This window comes from Lathamus discolor, chromosome 1 (assembly GCF_037157495.1).
Source record: "Lathamus discolor isolate bLatDis1 chromosome 1, bLatDis1.hap1, whole genome shotgun sequence".
NCBI classification, from domain to species: Eukaryota; Metazoa; Chordata; class Aves; order Psittaciformes; family Psittacidae; genus Lathamus; species Lathamus discolor.
In genome coordinates, this window is record NC_088884.1 from 107,630,775 (window position 1) to 107,642,242 (window position 11,468).

The 11,468-nt window shown below is 38.9% G+C and overlaps 1 long non-coding RNA gene across 4 annotated transcripts in view; it reads left to right on the forward strand.

Moving 5' to 3' along the window:
• Positions 1–9,974, forward strand: part of LOC136007300 (uncharacterized) — a 98,019-nt gene extending 88,045 nt beyond the window's left edge. For all 4 annotated transcript variants that reach the window (XR_010609600.1, XR_010609599.1, XR_010609601.1 and 1 more), the window contains 2 exons: positions 8,416–8,551; positions 9,873–9,974. This is a non-coding gene — a long non-coding RNA (uncharacterized LOC136007300). The remainder of the gene's footprint in view (positions 1–8,415; positions 8,552–9,872) is intronic.
• Positions 9,975–11,468: the final 1,494 nt, after the last annotated feature.

The following is an 11,468-nucleotide window of genomic DNA, read 5'->3' on the forward strand; positions in this document are numbered from 1 at the left end:
TTCTTACAGACTGTCTACAGTATTTAGGATTGAAGGGTGCTCTTCTCCCTAACTGTACTGTTTATTGGCAGTGCTGGTAATGCAGCTGCCTCCTCCTCACCAGTTAATGAATGAAAGGAGCTTGGAAGTGGTTTATGCCCACTGAAACAAGAGCTTTGAGACAAGAAAGAAAGGCAGAAAACATGTAGTTGCTTTGCACAGAGATGAAAAAAAACCTGCTGCAGACTGTTGTGCCCAGGATGGGACATGCAGTTTGAAAAACAGAAATGAAAATAGTTCAGGACTTGATTTCATTTCAGCTGTTGCCAAAATCAGTATTTGTATCTGAATGAGTGATAGCAGGGCTTACATTCCTGCAGAAGGCATTGGGATGAGACATTTGGAAATGCATGCTTCATTTGCAAGGAAAGACAATACTGTTTACTGCAAGAAATTCTTTATTGTGAGGGTGTTGAGATATTGGAACAGGTTGCCCAGAGAAGCTGTGGATACCCCATCCACAGTGTGTAGGAGTTCAAGGTCAGGTTGGATGGGGCTTTGAGCAACCTGGTCTAATGGAAGGTGTCCCTGTCAATGGCAGAGGGTTGAAACTGGGTGATCTTTAAGATCCCTCCCAACCCAAACCATTCTGTGATTCTATGAAGACCCTCATAACACAGGATTTAATAATGTGGCAGTCCGTCTGTAGGTTATAGAGACAGAAGAATCTCCAGAGAGCAAATAAGCCCAGCTGAGGTCTGAATTGCTCTCTGGAGTTTCAGCTCTGTCCAGTGACTAGAGAAGACAGTTAAGACAACTGCAGATCCCTTTTAGGCATCTTGATTAAATATCTGCTAGATAGTGGAATGAATCATGATCTTGAGAGATACAGATGTTACAGAATTTACACTGTCTGAAGTATTTTCCCTGGCCATTAGGAATTTTGAAAGTGTAATATGCAAAAGACCTTTTTCTTGGAGGCACATGAAGAGAGTGCCATCCACATGGTTAATCTCTCCCAGTATCCTGTCACTTCTGAAGGCTTATGCTTAAATCATCGTAAAGAAGAGATTTTTTTCTATTAACATGCAACAGCATTGCATTTCCAAGTGCTAGGTGTCATTTGGGATCATTAGACTGCACTTGTGCTGCTAGCTTGAGGAAAATTGGAAATAACCTAATGCAAAACTAGTGCTGGGATATTGGAAAACATAATTCATAACTAAGCAGTGCCCTGAGCACTGCGGTTAATTAAAAGGTGGTTTTATTGGAGGGAGGGTTGTTACTGTTGTTTTGGCCTTTTGTTTAAAGGGTCTGAAGTCTATTTCTTTTTGGAAGGCTTGCCTAAGCACTTTCTAACCATTATAATGTCATTATGTATGGGATTCATTACATTGCAGACATTAGGAGAGATTAAAAAGGATCTGTTGGAGGCATTGGCTGAAAAAGAAAAGATAGAGACTAGTTGCAGTTTGAGCTTTTATTACGTGTCTTGAAACAAATGCTGAAATATTGTATTTAAGCTAAGTGTGTTTGTTAGAGGGAGCATTAGGAGGGAAAGCAAAGCAGCAAGTACCACTCTCACCATTACAGAAAAAAATCACAATGGTTGGAAACAGTGTGTTAATTAGCAAACTAATTTCCTTGTACTTTAAGTGCATAACAAGTTTTAAATGCTTTTTGAATGGCTTGATATCAAATTGGTATCAATTACTTTCTTTGAATGTAATTGTTTCCATGGCAATGCCGAGTTCTGCTGTACATGGATTATGTCTGTAAAGCCTTCCAGTCATTTATGGGAAGTGTGTATTAGCTTAGCAGCTGACCTGTATTCAGGTTATATTTTACTTTTGTTGCAGTTGTTTTATAAGCAAATGAACACACAAAAGTCACTGGAAATGGGCTATATCCTCAGTCCATCCCATTTAGCTTAATTTCACTGATTTTAGTGGAGTTGTGCTGCATTACACCAGTCCCCATTCTTTTGAATATCTTCTCTATATAATCAGGAAAAAGTGCTACAAATGTCATTTTCCTGCTCTTATAGGCTATCGTTCAGGTCATTTTTAACTTGCTGCCTAGTGACATGCTATCAAGTAAGCTTTTACTTCTCAAGGAGAGCATGTTACACCAGGGCATTGCTGTAGGGCTGCCAGCTGCTGCTGGACAGCTGGAAAGGGCCAAGAGGGGACCGTTGCCTTTGCAACACAGTAGTCACCAATTGCTGGGTGACCTCAGTATTCCTATTAGTAGGAAGGAAGAAGTTATACAGGAAAAGAGCTAACCCACCAACTTGTCTGGTGTGGTTTTTTGAGCAAAGAAACAGCACATCCCCTTTTCTTTGCCAGCTGTGCCTTTTCTCCTTGAGTTTTACCCTAGGTGCTGTAATTACATCTTGCTCAGAATCCCTTTACTTTTCCCATGCTCATTACATTTATTATGTTTTTCTAGTGTTGGAAAGAATACTCGGTTTTCAAGAATTTGCTAGAAGCCCATGCTTTTCAGCTTGGCATTTGTTGAATTTACCATCACTCATATTCTAATGATCGTGAAGTTCAGGTGTTACAAAATATACGGTCTACTTCAGGAAGAACAGCCAAATACATTAAGACACTGGAGGGCTGAGTTCAAGTCCTAGCTCTGGCACAAGCCACTCTTCTAGCCTTGAGTAGATTAGACAGATAGTCTCATAGCTTTGGTTCTCGTCGTGTAAACCATTAATTTTTCATTCGTATCACCATTTATCAGTTTATTCTAATCCAGCAGGACTGACTGCTTTCCATTCTGTGTTGATGCAGCGCTTACTATAAAGGAGCAAGAGATCTTAAAGCTGTGGTTCTCACCAGGAAAAGAATATTCCGTATTGGCATTTCAGTTACTCATTTCACAACTTACAGGCTACTTTTAAGATTCAGTGTCCCAAAAACTGGCACCAGCTGGACACTATGGTGTCTACCATATTTTGGCTTTCTATTTTTCATTTAGAAATATGAAGCAGTTGAATTAATCAGTTTGTTTATATAGTTATAAAAGAATAAATAGAGTCAAAACATAGCCAACTCAGGGAGCAAATGGAAACATTTATGCAGAAGGCTCAGCACTTTCTAGTTTACTGTGTGTTTTTGCTTTCCCATTTACCTTTGTTTGCTCGACAAAGTCAGCAAACAAAATTCTGACCTTGAAGAAAGACTGATGTGTGTGACACAGCATTCAGGAAAAAAAAGTGTTGCGTAAATGCCTGTGTCAGAGAGGAATTAAACTGTATTTAGGTGTGAAGGAGAAAATAAAAGAAACCCAGTTTTAACTTTGCTCCATGTAACTCCTACACTGGCATGCCTCCTTATATCAACAGCCTTTAATCTTTATTTGCATTCACTTGTTCTTTGTGTAGTGTGTGGTATTTGTCTTTTATGTAGACCCAGGTGCTCATGTTAATGACTCAGTTCTACATGAGGTGAGGCATAAAGATATAGTGAGGACAGTCCTTGCCCTCAAGCATCTGCTAATGATAAGACAAAATAGAGGAGGGGAAAAAAATAAGCATTCTCTCTGGTTTACATGTAAGAAACTAAACTATGGAGAGATTAAGGGGTTTGCCCAAGGTCTCGTAAGAAATCATTCAAAGTTGGGAAGACAGAATTCACACACTGGATAGACTGCACGATCACATTTTGTAGCTAAATATTCAACATACTGGAGATTTAAGATATGCAGACAGTGGCATCCAGGCACTAAACTGCTAGAAAGGTACTTATACTTCCATGACATAAATGTGAGGTTAGAGCCAGAGGGCCTTTTCCACCTTCTACCAAGTATTGTCCAGCCATTGAGTCTGAAGCCAGTCACAAGAGCTTCTGCAATGCCTGAAATTACAGCACTTGGTAGCAGAGTGGGTGAATAATTTGCAGCAAGCAAGAAATCTAGGAAACAGATCTTCCTTTCATACTTTGCTAAAATTTCCTAAAAGATGAGGCAGCACCCAAAGGATGTCCACCATGGGTATTTCAGGGCACTTCTCCCTGCCTCTGGAATTCTCCCTTAAAATACTCAACCTGGAATCAAAAGTTCCATTCTGGGAAGAGACCTGACTTTCATAATTTCTGCTACCTGGTGGTGTAAAAAAGTATTTCAGACAGAAAAATTGAAGAAACTCTTGGTTTAAGAGCTGTTTATATGGCTAGACTCTAGTTAACTGTGCTTAGTGTAAGCACAAATGAGAGCTAGCATTGTCTAAGAGCATCACTCTGGTCCCTCTAACTTAACACAGGCCAAGTTAGGTTAGCTCTTATAATACCTGGCCCTGCTAAGTGTTAATGGAATCTCAGCCAGAGAAGAGGTGTTGGGAAAATAGATTTTTAGTTCATCAGTCAATATGGTTGTCCCAGACAATTTGTTTTGTTCTTTTAGGAGAATAAAGAGGAAAAAAAAAATAAGTTACCTAACCATTTCATTTGTTCTACTTTTTTGATGCTTTTGCTTTTTAATTATTCAATTTTTAAAGTGAAATTTTGTTCCAACATGGGAAGTTGAACACCTTTGTCTAAAAGAAGGGTAAGACAATGCTTCACATGTGGAATCCATACCTTCTCATTCCTCCACTCCATATAACTTTTTTGGCTATAACTACCTGTCCTGTTTGACTCAAAGTTTCAGTTGCATGAAACTGGATTTTGACATCATTCTACATGGAGAAATTCTTGCAGCAGCATCCCCAGTCACACTTTAACTTGAGAAAGTGCTCTGTTTCCTTCAGACTCTTCCTTTTTCCATGCAGTCAGCCCAGGGTTGCCTCCTCCTCTGGAGCTGCCTGGATCTGTCACCAGTACAATACATGAGTTTATGCTCATTCAGCTGCTACCATGACCCAGACCCAAGAGCAGGCAGGATAAAATAATTCAAGCACTGCATTTGCCTCAATAGCTTATCCCATGGAGGCTGTGCCCTGTCCCAGCTTGGTCTTCCTTTTCAGCTAAGCCAGGTACCAACCTTTTCATGCCTCTCTATCTGGGCCTCATTCAGTTAAGAGACACTGTCTCTTGCTGTTTCAGATGAGCCTGTGAGGCTATAGCCCTATTTTGGAGTGAGTTAATCTGCATGGCATCTAATTTCATGTACTAACCTGTGGTGTTTCATTCACCATGGTTTTTTCTTATCTTTCCTGAAGAGTCTCAGCATTTGCTTCTCCATTGCTCCCTGTGGGGTTCACCTGTTCAGCATTTTCTCTACTGATGTCAATAAGGAGCTGCCAGGTAACTAATGATGTGTAAGTCATTAAGGTATCTGCACCATATCTTCAGTAGGTTAAAGAAAACCTAAACTCGAAGATGCCTTCCTCCTGATTTAACACGTTAACTGAGTTGGGAGCATTCTGTTCTAAATCCCTCTGAGTTTTAATCTGGGGGAATTAATCTGAGAAGGGGAGGGGGGGGGGGAGGGGAAGAGGATTTAAAAATAACTGCCTTCTGCAGTCAATTCACTCTGCGGGAAATCCGAACAATATTCAGGAAATACTGTAACTCCCAGAAAAATCCTGTTGTTTTTAAGCACAGCCAGCCTGGTCTTATCCACTCTGAGGAGCAAATGGGATTGACAGGCATGTAACAGAATTGAGACAGAAAGTGTGAAACTGTGTTTGAAAGCAGAGAGAGGCTTAGAGACAGCCTTACTTTCACTATGATTGAGAAAAGAGGGGGCAGGGAGGGGGGAAGTGGAGTCCTTAAAGGAATTTGGTTTGCATTTGGAAAAGGCAGTGGGAACCTGAGGGGGCTAAAGCAAACCAGACTAAAAGCTGGACTTATTTTGTCAAATAAAATAATATTAGTTCATATCATTACACAGATCATGGTTGGCTTGGTGGAGCTGAGCAAATGTGTATCATTAAGCAGCACGGCAGCAAGTGACATCCACTTTGCATCCCTTATATGAGTGAGTACATGAGGATTAGGAGCCAGACCAGAGCCACATGAGCAGTGGGTGGAAAGTTCTGCCAGCTGAACACAACCCTCTGAAATAACTCTCTAGATGAACAGTCAAATTCATCACTGACTTGAGGCAGGACATCACTCAACTGAAAATTGAAGATTTAGTTTCCAAAACTGCTTTGCATGACAGTGGGACCTTGTCCATACACACTCTTTGCACTATACTAGCACTGACATTTATGGCTCTGTTTTTGTCTCCTGGGTTTGAAGGGGCTTTTGTAGGTTGGTTTGTTGGTTTATTTGTTTTTAAGAGCCAGAACAAAATTTGCATGCTTACTTGTGGTGTACAGTGGGAGTTTTAATATTTAACTGGTGGTGACTTGTGATAATCCTTCAAAGCGTCTAATCAGTCTTTCTTCAGCGAAAAAACCCTAAACAAATGGGTTTGTTATTTTTCAACTTAGTTATGCTCTTCATTTAATTGCACTTAGCCATCTGTCGTGGGCACAAAAAGACAGAAGCAAATAATTAAGCAGACCAGTTGCACTCCACAAATAGCAGATTATTGAGATGAAGTGTTTAGAGTTAGTTCATAGGCTAAAAGTAATTTTTCATGACTAGTGAGTGCTTGTGAAAAATATATGTACTTGTGAGAGAAAGGGGAGGCTCATGAATAGTATGCAAACCTGAAAGAAGGTATCAAATCTGAAAGGATATTTTGGGACTCTTCTCACCTTGCTATGTTGGTCTAAAAAGTCTAACTAAATCTGCAGGCACTCTCTAGCAGAGAGGTCTATACACTTATTAAATGAGTTCCCTCTCACTTTAAAGATGTTGTCCTTTCTCATTGCTCTTCCCAGGGTTAGTCAAGACATCTTTCTTCAAACCAGGTAAAGTCAGGGGAAAAGAGCTGCTCACAGAGTGAATTCCCAGCTTCGTTACGATCAAAGGCAATTTTACCTTTGTTCAGTGTTTTCTGAACAAGAGTCTTCCTGCATAGGAAGCAATATCCCCCAGAAGCTTAGATTAAATGTACAAAATTACAGGGTAGGTTAAGTGCTAAACATTAAAAGTGTGTGCTTTACCAAAAGCCTTATTTATTTATTTATTTATTTATTTATTTATTTATTTATTATTTCCCTTAGAAGGTAATATTATTAAAACTGGTATAATCCACAACCTAGAACAGGTTAATTAAGTGAAGTGGATGAAATTAAAGGGTATCTAGTTTTGGCTGTTCTTTAGGGAGTGGGGGGGAGTTTGTCTGTTTTTTAAATAGTGCTTTTGGGTAGAGTACACCACAGTGTCATCCAGCTTTTCCAGAGTGAATATTAAACATTGTGGGTTTTGAAGTGGGCTTCTCTGTAGCAGCGTTGCTGTGAGCTTGTCAGAATGTCCCAGTAACAATGGCTGCAAACCTTTTTAGCATATTTACCCATCCTTAGGTTCCTGGCAGCTAGTAATATTCTCCTCATTCACTGTATGGAAGGGGAATGGTGACTGTTTGTGGAAAGCTAACGAGCCCCCATCCTGTTGGAAACTAACATAAGCTGATCTAGTTGTTTTTTTGTGATGGGTTCTCATACCACTTTGGGAGATACTGGTGGGAGACACTCCTTACTCATGCTGTTGCCAAATTGTCCAAGGAGGAACATGCCCCACCAGGGTTTGGGTGTAATCTGGTCCAGCAGTTCCTGTGGAGCTATGCGTAAGTTTGCAGTGTATCAGACATTATCAACTAATGAAAAAAATGACTTATCAGCAGTATAGTGGCTGTACTTTGACAGGTATTCAAACTGAAAGGTCAATTTGCATTTTCTGAAAGAAAATAATATGCAGTAGATCAGTTTTGAAATGGCTTTTAGTACAAGGAATGAAACTACTTACATCAGTGATTTTCTAAGGTTACATCTGGTTTTGCTGTATTTCTTTCTCCCCTTGTAGATGCAATTGCTATTTGCTAAGGACGCTGAGCATTACATTAGAATAAGGAAGACTTGGAGGATAATTTTAGAAAAATAGATACCCAAATCACTACCATGATCCTTCTGACTCTTTGAAAATGAAAAGTAGAGTGTTTCAGAAAGCTGTTTATTGGAAAGATTAGTTTTATCAGGAAATTATTACTTCAGCACCTGGTTTAAGATTGGCCATTACCTTAGAAAGTTCAGAGATGAAAACCCAGGAAGTTTTGTTGAAGAGTTGCCAATAGAAAAGACCCAGTGACTGAAAAAGTCTTTTTCTTTTCACTGTGTGCTTTGTTTTTACCCTGTAGCTATGTACTGGCTTCACCTGGGAGAAGTAAACAGTCTGTTAAGAAAGTCAAGGATGGAAAATATAAATTAAAGCTCTATTGTAAATTTTATAAATCAACTGATTTTGTGGGGGAAAGTTATTTTACTAATTTATTTATTAATAGGGCTGGGTAAACATAAAAAAAACCTCACCCTAAAATGCTTATGAATGAGTGATTTTTAAAAAATAAACTTTTTTGTTCTTTTTTTTTTTTTTTCAGGAACAATCAGGCTGTAAGTGTTTACATGGGAGTCTGGAAAAGAGCTCTTAGTCCTTTTGAATGTGTGTGTATGCATATATGAACAGCATGTGATGATATAACCATCTCATTAAAAGGAAGGATTTATATGCAAAAGGTAAAGACAATTCCTCTGAAGTTTGGTAATGCATTGTCAGCCTTAACCTAGCTGCCTCATTAGAGATAACCTCCTGGGGAAGACCTCACCTCACCTAAAACCAGAAACCAGCTGCCAATTGAATGTTTAAGTAGGAGAGGACCCTATATGTTTTCTTAACCATCTGCCTAGTTTAGTTGTGGAAGGACTTCAGGACCAACCTGTCTTTCATTATGTAATGGAGACTCAGTTGCTGTTACTTAATCTGTGAATTTATAGTCCTTCCACATATGGAAAATTCTGATATCCATAGCGATAGACCTAGTGATAAATATACGAATGGACATGTACTCATTTCCATTCCTGATATGGAGACACATATTTTGGAAGATGTTTACTGTTGTAGTCTTTCATTGTATTTTCTCATTTGCTCTTACTTCATTTTAATTTCATTTTGGCCAGCATAGGAATTTTCTTGAGTAAAACCTAAATACCTCCATCAGGAATATGTTCTGTGTTATAAAAACGGAAGTTAAAGTAAAGCGGATTTTGAAGTTCAGGGTCATATAGTGAATTTTAATGTCAATATAGTTTTCTTCGTGATAAGAGGAAGGGGTATTGTTGAAACTTCAGCAGAGAGGGACAAAAGGAGAATGAGGTCAGTGTCCCTTTAAATGTCTCACATAGGTTGCATGAAAGCAGGATTATATCAGTCTCAGGATGGTACGGTTTTATTTCTAAAAATAAATTCTTCCAGAAAATGTCCTAAACTGGTGTCATGTTATTGAGTGCTAATGGCTACATTAACAGTTAGCTGTGGTTGTACATATGTCCATCCATCTGCCTTATGACTTTGTATTGAGGAAGGTGCTGTTCATTAGTTGCTTTATGTAAAAGTCTGCTTTTAATGTGTGTAAAGAAAAGGATTGCAGGCGATGGTGACACACTGAGCTAAAAAAACACGCGTTGGTGGCAAGATTAAGCACCTTAACTGTAGACACGCTTTTATCTGGGTAGAAAGAACCAGTGTTAAGACCAGGCATGTTCTTTTTCAATTTCTTTTCTGTCAGTCCTACAATTTTAATTTGTATCTAGAATACCTTTTTAGTTGTCAAAACAACTCTTTTCTTTGAGTGGGTTTGTCTATTTATCTTGCACAAGACACAGGAGTATTCTCATTGGAGGATGTAAAATGTTGCAACATGGCCTTCGTGTATTCTTATTGCAGCTAAATTGCAGTTTGTTTTGCCTTCACCTGGGAAGAATAGAAGTACCTGGATAAGGACGGAGTCGGTGTCCTGAGAACGTGTTGTTTATTAATTTTTACTATTTCTCTGTTTAGGAAGTTTCGGTCTTCCAGTCAGAGAGAAGACATACAGATATGTAAGACATGCAAGACGTGCAATTTGGTGTAACGCATTGTGCGTAGCAAATGACAGCTTTGAAGATGCATCAAATTCGACATTTTGTAAAATCTTTCTTACAGATGCCTGATAAACATGCATGGAATTGAGCTTGCAAATATATTCCAATTTCCAATGGTCAGTGAAAGAAAATAAATTTGCAGATAATCTTATTTTCCATTAATAATTCAGGCTTCTCTATATCAACTAGCTTGTTCCAGCAGCCTGAGAGGCCAAAGACATGAGCCAGTTTGCTGTATGTGGTGGTTTATTTCCAAGGTTTTTCACATAGGTGTGTGATTCAGCTTCAGTTCTGCAGTCCTTCATAGGAGAACATCTGAGCTGGAGCACAGATTTTAGCTATTTAACAGTCATTATTATCCAAGAAAAACTATGCTTTCTTCAGAAGATTTACCATTATGCCACATGCTTTTTAGAAACATAAAAGACAGGAAAAATATGTTGCATTAGCTCTTTCAGCACTCTCTGGTTGTTTGGTTGTAAACTGCTTTTGCAGCAGTGGAGAAGAGAAAAAACTCGTGGAAAGTGATGTTGCAGGTGGTTACCCTGCCTGCATCCTTCATGGTCTGGCACAAGTCTTTGTCTACATTTCTTTTAATGGGATGGTATTTGCTCTTATCTCTTATTCCCAGTGTTTCAAGATGACAAACTTCTTTAGTTGCTTATAAAATCTGTTTGTTGTCTGGTGGTATCTAGCTGGGTGGCTGGCTCATCCAGCTGTTTGTAATCTTCTCTGTGAAGATTTAGGCGTTTTAGGAAATTTAGTGTATTGCTTTAGGAAAATTGATAAAAAATTGATAAATTCTCCCTTTTTGCATAAGTATAGGTCGCTAACCTGTCTTCATTGCAGCCTCATGCCACTCTGTCCATCCAGGAAGATGTTTCTCTGTTGTTAATCATCTTTTATGTGGTGTGTGGTTTTCCCTTTGAAAAAAACAGAAGGGAGGAGGGGGAAAACAACAACAACAACAACAGAAACCCTCTCAAAGCTGTGCCAAGATGGTTAGCTTGGTTTTTGGAATGTTTTTTTTTTAGCTTTTATTCTTAATGGCTCCTCCAAATCTGTTATTTCTAGTAAAAAGAAGGAAGAAAATTTTATGTGATGGAATGGACTTTGCTAAATACAGTGTTAAATTTAGTAGAGGTACTAAATATACTGATGCTTTCCAGTGAAAGTCTGTGGATATCCTGATGGGAACAGACATTTCCTGACTCTGGCACCAATAAGATATCTACTACTTGTAACACTGCAGTCTTCTCCTCCATCAGATCAATTCCAAATGGATGTATGAATCTAAGGCAAATCCGTTGTAACAGGCAAGCTGCAGATAAAATGTGAAATGAGCATGCAGAATTGCCAGCAGTGGCATTTAAATATCACAAATTTGTCCACTTCTCCACCCACTCATCCCCAGAAGGAAATATTTGGCTGGAATACTGTAAGAATAGATGCCCTCCTCCCAGTCCTAAATTTATTAGTTTTTCTTTCAATTTACAGCAGTGATGGTTCATGT